The sequence below is a fragment of the Pseudophryne corroboree genome, unplaced genomic scaffold (genome assembly GCF_028390025.1).
Source record: "Pseudophryne corroboree isolate aPseCor3 unplaced genomic scaffold, aPseCor3.hap2 scaffold_860, whole genome shotgun sequence".
In the NCBI taxonomy this organism is placed as follows: domain Eukaryota; kingdom Metazoa; phylum Chordata; class Amphibia; order Anura; family Myobatrachidae; genus Pseudophryne; species Pseudophryne corroboree.
In genome coordinates, this window is record NW_026970439.1 from 200,131 (window position 1) to 220,422 (window position 20,292).

Below are 20,292 nucleotides of genomic sequence, written 5' to 3' on the forward strand. Positions count from 1 at the left end.
CAGGTGGTGTTGCAGGGCCCACACCCTTTTATTTGCCTTACAGAGCAGCTCTGGAGCTGTTACAGTGCCCAGCTGCAGCAAGAAATCAGCTTGAATGCTTCAGGGGCTGGGGCATGGCCAACATGAGCCCCACACCAAAGGAGGGTGGGGGGTGTTCAATGCGAACTAGGGGTCATCCAAGCGCCCCTTTTCTCTTTTCATATGCAGATGAGGGTTCCAGCCAACTTTGGCCCACTGCTTGGATGACATCACCGTATGCAAATCCGTCTGCTGCAGACCTTTCCCCAGGAATGCTTGTACTAGCTGTTGCATATGGTTTGATGTTTGAGGGTGCTTCAGTATTAGGCAGCCTTCTGCCCTCTCATTTTCATCTGAAAAGATGTGGTCTCCCTGCAGTTGTTGTCCCCAGACAAGAGTTCCCTTGTGCTTCCTCAGTTGAATCTCCTTAACTTGACGGGGGTGTGCTCGAGCAGCCGCCCTCCACAGCCCTATCCCAACACATGCTTTTCTTGCGTATGAGATCTCTTGATCATGAAGATAGTTCTCACAGGGTGAGGTTCATCCATTACATTTTAAAGTAGGAAGGTACAAATTGCATATTCAAATTACATATATGTGCTGGATTCAAATGTTTTCCCCCCTTCCTTTCTCAATTGTGCCCATCAGCAGCTATTCTAATGTTGCTGCCAATGGGTGTGACACATTAATTTCTTCTGTGGGGTACACTGGACTCCACAAGGATTCACATTGGGGTGTAGAGTAGGATCTTGATCTGAGGCACCAACAGGCTCAAAGCTTTTGACTGTTCCCAAGATGCTCAGCGCCCCCTGCTCTATAACCTCGCTTCCATGAACAGGGAGCTCAGTTTGTAGTTGGTGCCTTCAGTAGCAGGCCACTTAACAGGGGGCTGCCTCAGGCAGCCTATTCTTAGCTATTAATTTTGACAAGAAAAGAAGAACTTTTTTTATAAGAATCTACAAGGGCTGCAGCAGGTTAGGTCTAATAGACATCTTTACTGCAGCTCCATCACTCCCAGCGGCGCAGTATACTCCCGTGCCCTGGTTGCTGGGTCACTGCAGCGGAGGCTCCGGTTTCTTCCTAAGGTCAGTCACACACACACCGCCCTCCGGGATCACGAGGCCGCTGATGAAAGGGAGGTAAGGGACTTCTGTGCCCACACTATACCGTGATCCAGCGTGGCTGTAGGGGGTGGGCCATGTGCGCACTAGCGTGGACACTGATTACTGGGCAGCCGCTCCACTAGCCACCAGGGACAGTTAAGGAGCACAGCTCTGGGGGGGGTTTCTCTTATATTAACCCCATTTTGTACTACCCGCAGTGCATTGTGATAGGTAATAGAGCCTGATTCAGGTTGGATTGCAATCGCAATAAGCAATCCAACTGCAAAAATTGCTAAGAGCATACGCATGCGCCTGCATTTTCTGCGGCACCCCGCAGATAATGCGATCGCTTCTGACTGTCAATTGGTGCTGGGGGGGGGGGGTCAGCAACAATCCATTTCCAAGTCGGAGATGGAGCGGTGCATGGGCAGGGCTACAAAATGGGGTCGGCAACGGAGAAACAGGAGGCGTGGTCAGAGCTGCTGCATGACATCACATGCAGCAGCTGCGATCACAAAAATGGTGGCGGCTTCCTGCGCACACATACAGTCTGCACCAACAGGAGGCTAACCCATTTTTTATGATCACGCTGAACTGCACTGAGACTGCAATTTCAGCGTGGTCAAGAAGGGAGGCGGCATGCTGGGTGGCCCCAGCATGCGAACCAAAGGATTGCAAATTCTGTTACTTAGCAGAATTTGCAATCCTTACTGAATTAGGCCCATTGATTACAAAATGTATTTGTAAATATTTGAAGTTTTTCTTCAGGGACTAACACAAAAGATGCTTGGGGCTACTAACACATGGGTAAGCCACGTAAAGCTTCCCATGGGTCAGTGGCATCACAACGGGGTTGCGGCCCACACCCGAGTGTCACCCGCCAAGGGGGGTGACACCAAAGTGCCGGCTCCTCTTCAGTGACAGAATATGGGTGTTTCACTGTAACATTACGTGCAACACCCAGTTTCTGTCACTGTGCAGGAGCCAGCACCACTCACACACTAGTCCCCGGGTGCAGCACTCAACCCCCGGGATACCCGGAGCAACAAAATGGAGATTCAGGAAAACAGGCCACACCCCTACCTATGAGACCATGCCTCCTTTTTACCATTGCGCTGCTTATCTGCGCGCACTGCATTACAATCTCCCTCGCTGCCTCTCTGGGTGTCACCAATGATAGTGACACCTTTGCCATGCTTGTAGCAGCTGGTCCTAAGATCTACGCCTCCAGCCCTGAGTGTTTGCCCTTGTGACTTGTTGATCATCATAGCGAAGCAGATTCTTACAGAAAACTGCAGGGGCTTAGATTGAAAAGAAAAACATTGACGAACCCATCATTTCAGCAACAGGGTCTGCCACACGGCTGACTGAAATGACTGGTTGGTTTGGGCCCCCACCAAAAAAGAAGCAATCAATCTCTCCTTGCACAAACTGGCTCTACAGAGGCAAGATGTCCACCTCATCATCCTCCGATTCCTCACCCCTTTCACTGTGTACATCGCCCCCCCTCACATATTATTAATTCGTCCCCACTGGAATCCACCATCTCAGATCCCTGTGTACTTTCTGGAGGCAATTGCTGGTAAATGTCTCCACGGAGGAATTGATTATAATTCATTTTGATGATCATCATCTTCTCCACATTTTCTGGAAGTAACCTCGTACGCCGATTGCTGACAAGGTGAGCGGCTGCACTAAACACTCTTCTGGAGTACACACTGGAGGGAGGGCAACTTAGGTAGAATAAAGCCAGTTTGTGCAAGGGCCTCCAAATTGCCTCTTTTTCCTGCCAGTATACATACGGACTGTCTGACGTGCCTACCTGGATGCGGTCACTCATATAATCCTCCACCATTCTTTCAAAGGTGACAGAATCATATGTAGTGACAATAGACGACATGTCAGTAATCGTTGCCAGGTCCTTCAGTCCGGACCAGATGTCAGCACTCACTCCAGACTGCCCTGCATCACCGCCAGTGGGTGGGCTCGGAATTCTTAGCCTTTTCCTTGCACCCCCAGTTGCGGGAGAATGTGAAGGAGGAGCTGTTGACGGGTCACGTTCCGCTTGACTTGACCATTTTCTCACCAGCAGGTCTTTGAACCTCTGCAGACTTGTGTCTGCCGGAAAGAGAGCTACAATGTAGGTTTTAAATCTAGGATCGAGCACGGTGGCCAAAATGTATTGCTCTGATTTCAACAGATTGAATCCTGGTTAAGCGAATTAAGGGCTCCATCCACAAGTCCCACATGCCTAGCGGAATCGCTCTGTTTTAGCTCCTCCTTCAATGTCTCCAGCTTCTTCTGCAAAAGCCTGATGAGGGGAATGACCTGACTCAGGCTGGCAGTGTCTGAACTGACTTCACGTGTGGCAAGTTCAAAGGGTTGCAGAACCTTACACAACGTTGAAATCATTCTCCACTGCGCTTGAGTCAGGTGCATTCCCCCTCCTTTGTCTATATCGTGGGTAGATGTATAGGCTTGAATGGCCTTTTGCTGCTCCTCCATCCTCTGAAGCATATAGAGGGTTGAATTCCACCTCGTTACCACCTCTTGCTTCAGAGGATGGCAGGGCAGGTTCAGGAATGTTTGGTGGTGCTCCAGTCTTCGGCACGCGGTGGCTGAATGCAGAAAGTGGCCCGCAATTCTTCGGGCCACCGACAGCATCTCTTGCACGCCACAGTCGTTTTTTTAAATAATTCTGCACCACCAAATTCAATGTATGTGCAAAACATGGGACGTGCTGGAATTTGCCCAGATGTAATGCACGCACAATATTGGTGGCATTGTCCGATGTCACAAATCCCCAGGAGAGTCCAATTGGGGTAAGCCATTCTGCGATGATGTTCCTCAGTTTCCGTAAGAGGTTGTCAGCTGTGTGCCTCTTATGGAAAGCGGTGATACAAAGCGTAGTCTGCCTAGGAACGAGTTGGCATTTGCAAGATGCTGCTACTGGTGCCGCCGCTGCTGTTCTTGCTGCGGGAGGCAATACATCTACCCAGTGGGCTGTCACAGTCATATAGTCCTGAGTCTGCCCGGCTCCACTTAACCACGGACATGTGGACTAGTGGACCTTGGGTACAACTGCATTTTTTAGGACACTGGTGACTCTTTTTCTGAGGTCTGTGTACATTTTCGGTATCGCCTGCCTAGAGAAATGGAACCTAGATGGCATTTGGTACCGGGGACACAGTACCTCAATCAAGTCTCTAGTTGCCTCTGAATTAACGATGGATACCGGAACCACTGACAATACTAAATTCCTTGTCGTATAAACAACCCTTTATGAAGCTAAGAACACTGTACGCTGTTTACTTAAGAAGTACCGTAATGGTACGCTATTGGCGTAGCGATCGCTCAGCCGTAGGCGAGACGCTAAAGCGTCACGTTCGCTCACGGCCCAGTGATCACAGGACACGTTATTGGCTATGTCTAGGGGAATGATTCGCTATGGCGTAGCATACGCTCGAGACCACGAGGAGGTCACCAGCGATGCAGACGCTCACAACACTATACCTTTATGTTAAAACCTTATACCAATGAAATACACTGAATACCTTAATGTGAGTACAGGGTGTAAATGCAACCTTGTGTAACCTGACTAACTACAAAGCTGCTTGAGCGTCACCGACGCTCAAGTGAACACTTAACACTATAGAAAATACACAGATACTGGTTTAGGTTCCAAAGCCTATTAACTGTATTATATCTAATATACTTGTAAAAAGAGGATAACAGTACAAATGATACACTACAATATAACAGAGACTTCCTAACCACAGAACTAAACAATAAATATAAAAAGACAATACTACACTGACCTAAATGCAATACAGTACAATGCTATAATACTATGAGAGATATAAGAGAAAAGAGGAGAGAGAGAGATAGAGAGAGAGAGAGAAATTGGCTCACAGAAAGACAATGATTACGGAGAGAAACTTACGCACAAAGGGTATGATCGCCTGCGCCTCGATATCCAGCTCCCGGCTATCAGCAGATAACCGTTGATGAGAGAGTGAGAGCTGGATGTGGTCGGCCTGCCTATTTATGCCCCACACACAATGCAATCTCCTGGTCCTACAATCCCTTTGTCCATTGGCCGAAGGAATTCGGCCCTGCATCATAACAAAAGGTCATAGGGTGATTCATACAGGTGGGCTGTGACGATTTCCAACAGCTCAGGTGGGTGGGAAACTGGGTTTCCCGCCGCATACCTGAGTATGGGTAAATAATAGAAATGGACATAAACTTCTTATGTCCATAACTATTCGCACGAGCGATTAATACGCTCCAAACCAACACCGGAATATTGCTAATTAAATACTCTTCCGATGGGTACCAAACACTGCTGTATGATTCCTGTTAGACCCTTCGTACGATATAAAGAGGGATTCCTCAGCTCTGGGACATTGTATTTTAACCAAACTTTCAGAATCTATCAAAGGGACCATGATCTATAAACTACATTAATTGTGAAAATATGTAACGAATGAGTCGCACGCTACGACCACATAAACTCTACCGTAAATACGCATACCGCGCCTGCGTGTGCACGCTATTGCGGGTATGCGCTTCCACGGGAGAGCGTACGCACGCGCAGCGCGGACCAGTGTGCGGTGCAAATATGGCAACGTGCATTGAGACATTTTTCTGACTTTGACAGTCCACCCTTTGGCAGTCAATAATAACTGCCACAAAACATTTAAGGAGAAAAATGTAAGTCAGGGGTTAATTGATTTCCATGGTTGGGTAGGGGAGAAGAGTGGAGTAGGTGTGAAGAGGGTATGACCTAGTGAGAAAGTAGAAGCATGTGTGTATGAGTCCATGTTTGGAGGGTCATGTATCATCGTGCCGTACGTGTGGTAAATCAAGCTTCGAGGTATTGCGAAGTATACATTTGAATTCCTTCTTGTCCTGTGGTACAGGTCTGTGGATGGGCTGTCAAACTCTACCGAGCTCATTTCGGCTGTGGTTGTAACAAAATGGGGATGCACATTTTAGTTGATGATACATGAATGGGGGAGGTATGTGGTTGCTGCTATCTGTGCCTGTATTCCCTATCGTCTATGTGTGTCGTTACCTGGGGGTTGCAGAGATGAAGATAAAGAACACTTACGAAAAATGCAATGATATTCTATGTCAGGGAAATGTACATCTGTCGTCGAAGTTGTTTTCGGTATCTGTTGAGAGTCGTCTTCTTTGCGCTGTATTGCTCCTTGGGCATGAGCAAATAGCTTTGTCTGAGCCATCAGATTTACAAAAAATGTTGGGCTAGCGTGAGTTTAAAAGTACTAGGGAAACTGGGGATCCATGGCAAAGTTCATCAAGTGTCCATATTTAAAGTTGTCAAATCTTCTTCTTTGGTGCTTGTCTGTTGTCTGTATACATCTCGTCTCGTCAGCTTCCTCGTCCAAGGGGGTCTTTGTATCTTGGAGAAAAGCAGAAAAACAGGTGAAAGAAACGGACCGTATAATCGCATTTTCATCACATTCTGGTTTCTATCATTGGGTCATAAATCAAATCCAGGTTAATTACAGTTTCCTCACTCCTCAAGCTCATCACTTTTGTACTTTGTTTGCACCTCATTAAAGCCTGCCCGCATCTAAATATCAATCCAATCGATATAATGACACCCAAGATACATAGTAGAAACTTTCCAACATCCATTATGACTCCTTGAGCCCAATCTCCTAAACCGGAGAACCAATTTCGCGGGTTCAACCATGACACCCAACCAGTCAGCTCATTACCTACAGCAGCAAGGGTGAGATTGTGTTTTCGACGAAATTCCCACTTTAACTGCAGAATATCGTCCATCTTTTGGTCTATGACCTCTACCGGATCCTCGGTGCTATTTGTGATATACGTGCAACACTTTATGCCGTACTGTGTTGCCAATGTAACACAATATCCGCCTGTTACTGCTGTAAGATAATTAAGAACCATCCTATGCTGAACTAGTTCTGTTTTGTACGCTTGAAGTTCTCTTCCAGTGTATCTAAACGTGTCATCATACATTTCAGTGATATTATCTAACAAATTGGCGAGTGCGGAAATGTATCTATAATTCATCACACCTCGAGCGGTGCGAGTGAAATCTAACGCTACCAGAACCTGAATCCCGGTGGATTCATGGATAAGATCAGAGGCCGGATGCTCTAACCTTTCTGACAGTTGTCTTTTAACTCGGTGCTCGTAATGAGTGTGAGTATAAGGAGCTTGGGCACCACGGTGTATGTCCTTCATTTTGTCATGTGTAACAGTCATCACTTCAGGCAATACTTTTCCAATATAACACAATCCTTCAGAGTTTGGGGCAAGCCATTTGTACGCCTTTCTCCCGCATATGAAATATGCGTCATCGGGGAGAACATAAGGGACGGAGAAGGACATGACCATATTACAAACCTTCCAGGTGAAATCTCCTGACCCTAATTCTTCCATCTGCTTAATGCACGTATCAGTTTGTACGATATGTGCACAGTATCCTGGTGATACCTCTCCAACTCTAGTAATCCTATTTCCTAAGGTATATCGATACCGGAAAGATTTTCCTCTACTGGCTATGTGGCGTACGAGCTCTGTATCTGTAGGCATTCTATCTGCTCTGTGTGAAAAGGTCATGGTAAGGTTGCTCCATGACACTTCCCAATTTCCCGGTTTTCTGGGATTGGAGATGTTAAAACATATGAGGGACCTATCCACATGGTATTGGTGGAGCTTCAAACTAGGAGGACTGGAGATGTTAAACCTCCGATCCACCGGTCTCCCACCACTTAGCTCAAGTACCTCCCCTAACGTTAAAGGAAATGGTACTAGCCCTGATTTACTGTGACCCTGAGGTACTTGAGAGCATACCCAACAATCTGTTTGGTTTAACACGTTACCCACTAGAGAGTGATAGTCACTCAATGGATGCCGGTCCATATGGATATTAAAACTAGATTGGCATTTCTTTATGCATCCATCTTCAACCAGATTATCACAGAGCCTACAGATACAATTTTCTTCAGCTAACAATCCATCACAATTTCTTCTATCGGATCGTTTTCTGATACTCGCCTTTGCTTGTTGGTTTGGTTGATCTTGGAAAACTACGCCTCCATCATCATAATCGGAACCCATTCCAGAACCTCTCTCGACCTCTATGGTACTCTCGCCGGAACAGACTGCTCTGGTCAACATCATGGTTAACATCAAAATCCGGATCACAGTCTCTTGGGGCAAGTCCATCTTTGAGGAGGAAATAGAGAAGAATGAGAAGGGGGAAAAAGAAATTTTTAAGGGAGAGGGGCTGGGAAGTGGAGAAAAACAATAAAAGGGAGAGGGGAGTCGACAGCTGCTTTCGATCTTCAAGGCTCAGGAGCCGCCTCAGTCCTCCTGGAACAGACACTCCAGTGATACAACCTCTACCGTCTGTTCCTTGTCACGGGACTTCTCTGGATCAGCAACCTTTTTGCAGTGGGATGAATGAACCCAAGTCTCTCTCTCAGCAACCTTCAATGCTGTGGTGCTGGTCAATAAGACCTGGTATGGTCCTTCCCATCTATCAATAAGACAACCTGAGCGTAGAAAATTTCGTATCATTACATAATCCCCAGGTTCAATGTCATGACAATTACTATCTGGTAAATCAGGAATCACCAACTTCAGATTATCATTTTGATTCCTCAACTGTTTACTCATGTTAATCAAGTACTTTACAGTTACTTCATTGTTACATTTCAAATCATCCTGAGGGTTAATCATGACATGCGGTTGTCGACCAAACAAGATTTCAAAAGGAGACAGATTAAGAGGGGACCTGGGAGTGGTTCTGATGCTATACAAAACAATGGGTAAAGCTTCTGGCCACGTCAATCCTGTCTCTGCCATTACTTTACTCAATTTATTTTTAATAGTGCTGTTCACTCTTTCGACCTTCGCACTCGCCTGTGGACGGTACGGAGTGTGCAGCTTGCTATCAATTCCCATCAACTTACACATTCCTTGAAAGACATCACCTGTAAAATGGGTACCCCTATCACTTTCAATGATTCTAGGGATACCATATCTACATACAAATTCCTGCACAATTTTCTTAGCTGTAAACATAGCGGTATTTGTAGCTGCTGGAAAAGCTTCGACCCAATTCGAGAAAACATCTATACAGACAAGTACATATTTCAAATTTCTACATGGGGGTAATTGAATGAAGTCAATTTGTATTACTTGGAAAGGGCCGCCGGCAGGTGGGATATGGGATGGTTCTGTAGGTATTGCCTTTCCAATATTCTTTCTCAGACAGGTAAGGCATGACATTGCTCTTTTACCCGCATGAGAGGAGAATCCTGGGGCGCACCAGTATGCTCTTACCAATTTCCACATCCCATCCTTGCCTAGATGAGTCAGCCCGTGAGCTGCTTCAGCCAGACATGGAAGGTATGCCCTGGGGGCCACTGGTTTACCATGTCCATCCGTCCAGAGCCCTGAGGACTCCTGGCCATATCCCTTTGCCTTCCAGACTGCTCTTTCCTGTGTGGAACACAAATTCTGCATCTCACACAACTGTGTGTTGATGGTATTAAATACCATCAACTGTGTGGTGTCTGTCCGTGTGGGGGTAGCAGCTGCAGGCTTTGCGGCTTCGTCTGCTCGGCTGTTACCAAGGGATACTGGGTCTTGACTATATGTATGTGCTTTACATTTGATAACAGCCACTCTGTCGGGTTCCTGTATCGCTGTTAGAAGCCTTTTTATGTGAGCTGCATGCGCTATCGGTGTACCAGCCGCCGTCATGAAATTTCTGAGACGCCATAGCGCTCCGAAATCATGTACTACCCCGAACGCGTATCTAGAATCGGTGTAGATATTGGCAGACTTACCCTTAGCCAATTCACATGCTCTGGTTAGGGCGACCAGTTCAGCAACCTGGGCTGAGTGAGGTGGGCCTAGCGGTTCCGCTTCTATGGTGTCTTGGTCATCTACGACTGCGTATCCAGTACACAAGTCTCCCGAGTCTGACTGTCTGTGACAACTACCGTCCGTGTAGAACGTGAGTTCTGCATCTTCTAGTGGATTGTCACTGATGTCAGGCCTTGCGGTAAAATTTTGGGTCAAATATTCCATACAATCATGTGCATCTTCCTTTGCATTAAATCCTCCTTCCCCATCACTCTCACCTTCCACCCTTTGTGTCTGACCAGGCACACCTGGGAGAAATGTCGCAGGGTTTAATGCACTGCATCTCCTTATGGTGATGTTTACGGGGGCCATTAATGCCAATTCCCATCTTGTAAACCTTGCTGATGAGACGTGTCTGGTTTGGGCAGAATTCAATAAGGCAGATACTGCATGCGGTGTATGGATTGTGAGGTTGTGGCCTAGCACGACATCTTCGCTTTTTGTCACTAGCAATGCTATCGCCGCAACGCTACGCAAGCATGTGGGGAGGGATCGCGCTACCGTGTCTAGCTGAGCGCTGTAGTATGCAATTGGCCTGCTGGCATCACCGTGTTTTTGTGTTAGTACACCTGCTGCGCACCCAGCACTTTCTGTTCCGTATAGTTCAAAGGGTTTCCCATAGTCTGGCATACCTAGTGCTGGTGCCTGCGTTAGGCACTGTTTGAGTCTCTCAAATGCTGTTTCGGATTCGTCTGTATGCGAAATCCGATCAGGTTTGTTTGAGGAGACCATTTCCTGCAAAGGTAGCGCCAATATGGAAAACCCTGGGATCCAATTACGGCAATACCCACACATTCCTAAAAACGTCCTGATCTGTTGCTGGGTTTGTGGCAGTGTCATGTCTCTAATGGCTTGGATTCTATCAGCGGTCAGGTGTCTCAGTCCTTGTGTTAGACAGTGTCCCAAGTATTTTACCTTAGCTTGGCATAATTGCAACTTGTCTTTGGAGACCTTGTGACCTGTGTCTGAAAGATGAAACAGGAGCTGTTTCGTATCCTTCAGGGATGCCTCCAATGAATCAGAACACAGCAGTAGATCATCCACGTACTGTATCAACACTGATCCACTTTCCGGTTGGAAAGACTGTAAACAATCATGCAAAGCCTGAGAAAATATACTTGGACTATCTATGAAACCTTGGGGTAACCGAGTCCACGTGTATTGGACTCCTCTGTATGTGAATGCAAACAAATATTGGCTGTCAGGGTGCAGAGGTACTGAAAAGAAAGCGGAGCAGAGGTCAATAACAGTGAAAAATTTGGCAGTGGGAGGAATTTGCATTAGGATGACAGCTGGATTAGGCACTACGGGGAACTGACTCTCAACTATTTTGTTAATCCCCCTTAGATCCTGCACTAGCCTGTAACCCCTCCCCCCACTCTTTTTAACAGGGAAGATGGGACTATTTGCTGTGCTGGACGTTCTTACTAGAATGCCCTGTTGTAGCAAGCGCTCTATTACGGGAAAAACTCCTAACTCCACCTCTGGCTTCAGAGGATACTGTGGGATTTTTGGAGCTATCCTACCATCTTTTACTTGCACAACTACTGGAGCTACATTTGCCATTAATCCAGTGTCCTGTCCATCTTTTGTCCAAAGCGACTCTGGTATCTGAGATGTCATCTCTTCTACTTGGGATGGATTCCTATTTGTCATAATGGAATGTGACATTAATTTTGATGGGGAGTCTAACATGTCTCGTACTTCCTGAGCGTGATTCTCAGGAATGTCCAAGAATACACCTTCAGGAGTACAATAAATGACGCAACCCATTTTACATAGTAAGTCTCTTCCCAGGAGATTGGTTGGTGCCGATGCAGCCAGCAAAAAGGAATGCTTGGTATGCAAAGGCCCTATTGTAATCTCGGCTGGTTTGCTAACAGGGTAGTGCTGGACTACTCCTGTTACTCCCATGGCTGGAATTGTCCTACCAGTGGTTCTCATGCCCACTGTCGAATTTATCACTGACTTGGCCGCCCCTGTGTCTACAAGAAAGTTTAAAGTTTTACCAGCTACATTGATTGCAATCTCTGGTTCGCTTCCAAGACTGGCAATCAACTTAACTGGCTGCAGATTACAGGTATGGACACACCCCTATTGGGTATGCTGACCTCCCTGAATCCCGTTGGCAGCAACTACTTGTGCGGGGGTTAGCTGGGAACTACCAGAGGCATGCCAATCTCTGTTCGGGGGGTATCTTTTTGTTTCCCCTGTATGTGGCTCAAAACTCCGCCTCTGTGGACCCTGCTCCCAATGTCGTGTGTTGTGTTGTTGTCTAGGGGGTTGAAAAGATCTTTGTACATTCTTTGTTCTACATTCTCGTGCAAAGTGTCCCGGTCTGTTACAAGAAAAACATGTCATTACACTTGCCTTACCCACAGGATTCGGTGGTACATACGCAGGCTGCCTTGTGGTCAGCGCCTGTATACTTACGGACATCAACTTATCACTTTGCGACTCCCTGTGCCTAGTGATATTTCTGTCGTGATCAATAGCAGCCTCTCTCAAGGTGGACACTGACAGACCTCGCCAGCATGGTTGCGTGGTCTGTACCCTAGCTTTTAATGTTTCTTTCAAACCATCCATCAGTACAGATACTGCTACTTCTCGATGGTTTGGGTTGGTCTTAATGTCTTCTATACCAGTGTACTTTGCCATTTCTAATAGTGCCCGGTGAAAATATTCTGTTGCCGTTTCGGACTCCTTTTGCTTAATGGAAAATATTTTATTCCATTTAACAACGGCTGGGAAATACTCCTTTAGCTGTAAATTTATCCTTTTTACATTATCCTTGTTGTACACGTCTGTAAGCGGTACATCTTTATCTAATGCACAGTCAGCTAAAAATTGAGTTGCATCAACATTGGAAGGTAAACAAGCTCTTAGCAGTATCTGCCAATCCTTGTTGTTGGGTTCTACCGTGTTACCTAAATCCCTGATGTATTTTTGGCTAGCAACTAAATCCTTCCTGGGGTCAGGAAATTCGGACACTATTGTTCTTAGTTCCATTCTGGAAAATGGAGTGTACATGGCAATGTTCCTTATGGGAGTGGCTCCAGACACATCTGTTTTTCCATTGGGAACTGCTATTACCCTTACAGGAGCAATTCTAACAGCCTCTTCCTGTGTAGATTCTACTGCTTGTTGTGGTACAATTGTTTCAGTGTAGTGCATGGTGCCGTACTTACCCGTTGACACGACCTCACCTATCCCTCCGCTAGGGGCTTTCACTAATCTCGTGGGTGTCGCGGTGCCTACTGTGGTCTCTGCTATGGTGGCTGCAAGAGAGAGAGCTGAAATTGTTGCTGAATCGTCTTCTTGATCACACTCCTGAGGAAGGTTCAAAACAGGGTACATCTTGCACGGGTTAATACTTGCATGAGTTATTTGGTTAACATCATTAACATTTATAAGGTTACTAAGAGTTTTTGTTTTATAACCCAGTGCGTTTCTCTCCGTAATCAACTTCTCTCCTGCAATGTATGGTGGGGGAGGAGCTGTGGCAATCAACTTCCTGACTGCCCCAGATCCTGCCGCCAGAGCCAACCCTCTCTGTATCTCACCTTCCTGGTGCCATAACTGTAAACAATCATGATGCTGAATTCGTCTCTTTGCTGATTTTACGAGACATATCCTCCTCCTTAAATTTTGTAACACTTCTGGACTAAAGCTACCTATTCTTGGGAATTTGTCCCTGTCTTGTACAGTCATTCTCTCCCATTCATCACATAAAGATTCGGTGTGACTTCCATATTTTTCACACATTACATATCGTGCCGACCCAACTGGTCGGTTCACAGAATCAACCTGAACCAGGGTTGATCGCCCTCTACCTGAGCAACTGGCCCCCATAGTCTGCAGGTGTTGCTTAGTCCTCCTTGGATCTCTGTATCAAGGTTTTCAGCAAGCCTTTACAGACAACCAAATTACTCCACAGTAGGCCGGCGGTGGCGGTTTACCGAGTACCCCACTCACTCGCCCACCTCGACCAATACGACCTGATCACACCGACGTGGTGCTGGCGTACTCGATACAGGGCCCCTATGGAACCTTCAGTTTACTGGAACATATGAGGGTTACCCGCAGGACACTTACTCTTTCCAGTAAAGGTGGGGTTGTTAGATAGTTCCTGAGTGACCAGCGAACTTCCCTTCCAAAAATAAAAAATTACACAAATCACGTCAGAATGTACAAATAGCGTTTGTGACCACTTTACTCTAATGGTATTAGGTCAGATTACTAACTACTGCACACAATTACGTGCGGTCCAATCGTTCAGTACACGAGCACTACTTGTCATGTACTGAAAGACCAATGGAATCGATGTTTCCGGCCGCGATTCCTTCAGCAAGAGCTTATGGCCTATATGGGTTCTGCACCAACACCCCAGGCGTTGTGCCACTGGACTTTTATAGCGGACCTTTTACCTTACGACCTCCTGGTCTTGTTCCTTATGACCTCCTGGTCTTGTTACCTTATGGTCCGCTATACTCTAATGCTCAAATATTATTTAACCAGGGATGCCTCCCTAGCCACCGTATATGTCACTTACACGTATGTCCCTTGACGAGTACCCGGCTTTCCTTTTGGTTCCACCTTAAAGTTATATAAACTTTTGTATACAAAACACACTCACTCAACACATGTACACTTTGTTTCTATATCTATTTCTGCGCAGAAATTGTCTTTAGGCCAAAAGTGTTACCAATTAGGAGCAGGATCTGTTAAACTAAATTTCAGATTTTTCCAAAAATAGATTTGCGTTATTTACCGCGTCGCGTTATCTACCGCTGTGCGTTAATTATCGCCTTTGCGCTATTTATCGCTTTGCGCTAATTCAACTTTTCGTGACGAGCTACGTGGGCGTAACCGGACGCTACGTTGCGTAATGAACGCTGCGTGCGTCTGCCTTTGGATTGCGTACGCTAGTCTTTGTTAGCGACACGTGTACGCAATGCAAAGATCCACCGTAACACAATATATTTTTATCAATGTAAATGATCCCTGATCATCTACCGCAATCCACACTGACTGCCTTGTATCTCAGACAAACCGTGTGTTTGTTCTATACTTTAACTATTACCTCTACTATGAAATAACAGCAAATCTCTTTTTAGCACTTTCTATCAACTATAAAATTGGCAAACAGGAATAGTGATATACGAAAATGAAACAGAAATGCAGATATATGCGTGCGTACGCAAGACAAAAGAAAAATAAACAGTTTTAAAAAGACACAAGCGTTTTGTTCTTACTTCCGGTTACCGGGTTCCTTCAGCACTCTTTATCTAAGCGGAGCAGACGCTTATCCCGTCAGCAACTGCGAGACAACCTCCCACCCTTTGCTGGGGGATAATGTCTGCTGATCTACCTAGTGCAGATGTGAGAAGTATAGGATGAGCCCCCAATTGACAATACTAAATTCCTTGTCGTATAAACAACCCTTTATGAAGCTAAGAACACTGTACGCTGTTTACTTAAGAAGTACCGTAATGGTACGCTATTGGCGTAGCGATCGCTCAGCCGTAGGCGAGACGCTCAAGCGTCACGTTCGCTCACGGCCCAGTGATCACAGGACACGTTATTGGCTATGTCTAGGGGAATGATTCGCTATGGCGTAGCATACGCTCGAGACCACGAGGAGGTCACCAGCGATGCAGACGCTCACAACACTATACCTTTATGTTAAAACCTTATACCAATGAAATACACTGAATACCTTAATGTGAGTACAGGGTGTAAATGCAACCTTGTGTAACCTGACTAACTACAAAGCTGCTTGAGCGTCACCGACGCTCAAGTGAACACTTAACACTATAGAAAATACACAGATACTGGTTTAGGTTCCAAAGCCTATTAACTGTATTATATCTAATATACTTGTAAAAAGAGGATAACAGTACAAATGATACACTACAATATAACAGAGACTTCCTAACCACAGAACTAAACAATAAATATAAAAAGACAATACTACACTGACCTAAATGCAATACAGTACAATGCTATAATACTATGAGAGATATAAGAGAAAAGAGGAGAGAGAGAGATAGAGAGAGAGAGAGAAATTGGCTCACAGAAAGACAATGATTACGGAGAGAAACTTACGCACAAAGGGTATGATCGCCTGCGCCTCGATATCCAGCTCCCGGCTATCAGCAGATAACCGTTGATGAGAGAGTGAGAGCTGGATGTGGTCGGCCTGCCTATTTATGCCCCACACACAATGCAATCTCCTGGTCCTACAATCCCTTTGTCCATTGGCCGAAGGAATTCGGCCCTGCATCATAACAAAAGGTCATAGGGTGATTCATACAGGTGGGCTGTGACGATTTCCAACAGCTCAGGTGGGTGGGAAACTGGGTTTCCCGCCGCATACCTGAGTATGGGTAAATAATAGAAATGGACATAAACTTCTTATGTCCATAACTATTCGCACGAGCGATTAATACGCTCCAAACCAACACCGGAATATTGCTAATTAAATACTCTTCCGATGGGTACCAAACACTGCTGTATGATTCCTGTTAGACCCTTCGTACGATATAAAGAGGGATTCCTCAGCTCTGGGACATTGTATTTTAACCAAACTTTCAGAATCTATCAAAGGGACCATGATCTATAAACTACATTAATTGTGAAAATATGTAACGAATGAGTCGCACGCTACGACCACATAAACTCTACCGTAAATACGCATACCGCGCCTGCGTGTGCACGCTATTGCGGGTATGCGCTTCCACGGGAGAGCGTACGCACGCGCAGCGCGGACCAGTGTGCGGTGCAAATATGGCAACGTGCATTGAGACATTTTTCTGACTTTGACACCACGTTTCTCACCACCCAGGCTGACAAGACCTGAGTTATCCGCTTTGCAGCAGGATGACTGCTGTGATATTTCATCTTCCTCGCAAAGGACTGTTGGACAGTCAATTGCCTACTGGAAGTAGTACAAGTGGTCTTCCGACTTCCCCTCTGGGATGACGATCGACTCCCAGCAGCAACAACAGCAGCGCCAGCAGCAGTAGGCGTTACACTCAAGGATGCATCGGAGGAATCCCAGGCAGGAGAGGACTCGTCAGACTTGCCAGTGACATGGCCTGCAGGACTATTGGCTTTCCTGTCTAAGGAGGAAATTGACACTGAGGGAGTTGGTGGTGTGGTTTGCAGGAGCTTGGTTACAAGAGGAAGGGATTTAGTGGTCAGTGGACTGCTTCCGCTGTCATCCAAAGTTTTTGAACTTGTCACTGACTAATGATTAATGCGCTGCAGACGACGTATAAGGGAGGATGTTCTGAGGTGGTTAACGTCCTTACCCCTACTTATTACAGCTTGACAAAGGCAACACACGGCTTGACACCTGTTGTCCGCATTTGTGTACAGGATGCATACCTTCATGTCCCCATTTATCCATCTTATCAGGCGTACCTCAGATTTGCGGTACAGGACAGTCATTGCCAATTTCAGACGTTGCTGTTTGGTCTCTCCACGGCCCAGAGAATTTTCACCAAGGTAATGGCGGAAATGATGGTTCTCCTGCGTAAGCAAGGTGTCACAATTATCCCGTACTTGAGCGATCTCATAAAAGCGAGATCAAGAGAGCAGTTGCTGAACAGCGTATCACTTTCACTGAAAGTGTTACAGCAACACGGCTGGATTTTCAATATCCCAAAGTCGCAGTTGGTTTCTACGACTCGTCTGTCTTTCTTGGGCATGATTCTGGACACAGACCAGAAGAGAGTTTATCTCCCGATAGGAAAGGCCCAGGAACTCATGACTCTTGTCAGGAACCTATTGAAACCAAAACTTGTGTCAGTGCATCACTGCACTCGAGTCCTGGGAAAGATGGTGGCATCATACGAAGCCATTCCATTCGGCAGGTTCCATGCGAGGACTTTCCAATGGGACCTACTGGACAAGTGGTCTGGGTCACATTTGCAGATGCATTGGTTGATCACCCTGTCCCCCAGGGTCAGGGTATCACTCCTGTGGTGGCTGCAGAGTGCTCACCTTCTCGAGTGACGCAGATTCGGCATTCAGGACTGGATCCTGGTGACCACAGAGGCAAGCCTCCAAGGTTGGGGAGCAGTCACACAGGGAAGAAATATCCAAGGTCTTTGGTCAAGTCAAGAGACTTGTCTTCACATCAACATCCTGAAACTAGGGGCCATATACAATGCCCTACGTCAAGCGGAGACCTTACTTCGCGACCAACCGGTTCTGATCCAGTCAGACAACGTCACCGCAGTGGCTCATGTAAACCGCCAAGGCGGCACAAGGAGCAGAGTGGCGATGGCACAAGCCACCAGAATTCTTCGCTGGGTGGAGAATCACGCAAGCGCACTGTCAGCAGTGTTCATTCTGGGAGTGGACAACTGGGAAGCAGACTTCCTCAGCAGACACGACCTACATCCGGGAGAGTGGGGACTTCATCAGGAAGTCTTTGCACAGATTACAAGTCGGTGGGAACTGCCACAGATAGACATGATGGCGTCCCGGCTCAACAAAAAGCTACAGAGGTATTGCGCAAGGTCAAGAGACCCTCAGGCAGTAGCTGTAGACACCCTAGTGACACCGTGGGTGTTCCAGCCGGTCTATGTATTTCCTCCTCTTCCTCTCATACCCAAGGTGTTAAGGATAATAAGACAAAGAGGAGTGAGAACAATCCTCATTGTTCCAGATTGGCCACGGAGGACCTGGTATCCGGATCTGCAGGAAATGCTCACAGAAGATCCGTGGCCTCTTCCTCTAAGACAGGACCTGTTGCATCAGGGGCCCTGTCTGTTCCAAGACTTACCGCGGCTGCGTTTGACGGCATGGCGGTTGAATGCCGGATCCTAGCAGTGAAAGGCATTCCGGTTGAGGTCATCCCTACGCTGATAAAGGCTAGGAAGGATGTAACGTCAAAACATTACACCGTATATGGCGAAATTATGTTTCTTGGTGTGAGGCCAGGAATGCTCCTACGGAAGAATTCCATCTGGGCCGTTTCCTTCACTTCCTACAAACTGGAGTGAATTTGGGCCTAAAATTAGGCTCTATTAAGGTCCAGATTTCGGCCTTATCCATTTTCTTTCAAAAAGAATTGGTTTCTCTTCCAGAAGTTCAGACTTTTGTAAAAGGAGTGCTGCATATTCAGCCTCCTTTTGTGCCTCCGGTGGCACCTTGGGACCTTAACGTGGTGTTAAGTTTTCTAAAATCACACTGGTTTGAACCACTTAAAACGGTGGAGTTAAAATATCTCACATGGAAGGTGGTCATGTTATTAGCCTTGGCTTCGGCTAGGCGAGTGTCGGAATTAGCGGCTTTGTCACATAAAAGCCCATATTTGGTGTACCATGTGGATAGAGCGGAATTGCGGACCCGTCCTCAATTCCTACCAAAAGTGGTCTCATCTTTTCATATGAACCAACCTATTGTGGTGCCTTTGGCTACGCGTGACTTGGAGGATTCCGAGTTACTTGATGTGGTCAGGGCTTTGAAAATTTACGTGGCCAGGACGGCTAGAGTCAGGAAAACTGAAGCGCTGTTTGTCCTGTATGCAACCAACAAGATTGGTGCCCCTGCTTCAAAGCAGGCTATTGCTCGCTGGATTTGTAACACGATTCAGCAAGCGCATTCTATGGCTGGATTGCAGTTACCGAAATCGGTCTAGGCCCATTCCACGAGGAAAGTGGGCTCTTCTTGGGCGGCTGCCCTAGGGGTCTCGGCACTACAGCTGTGTCGAGCTGCTACTTGGTCAGGTTCAAACACCTTTTCAAAATACTATAAGTTTGATACCCTGGCTGAGGAGGAACTCATGTTTGCTCAATCAGTGCTGCAGAGTCATCCGCACTCTCCCGCCCGTTTTGGAGCTTTGGTATAATCCCCATGGTCCTTACGGAGTCCCCAGCATCCTCTAGGACGTTAGAGAAAATAAGATTTTAAACCTACCGGTAAATCTTTTTCTCGTAGTCCGTAGAGGATGCTGGGCGACCGTCCCAAGTGCGGACTACTTCTGCAATACTTGTATATAGTTATTGCTTCAATAAGGGTTATGTTATAGTTGCATCGGTCCTGCACTGATGCTACAGTATGTTGTTTTTTCGTACTCATAACTGGGTAGTTTATCACAAGTTATACGGTGTGATTGGTGTGGCTGGTATGAATCTTGCCCTGGATTAACAAAATCCTTTCCTCATACTGTCAGTCTCCTCTGGGCACAGTTTCTCTAACTGTGGCATAGAGG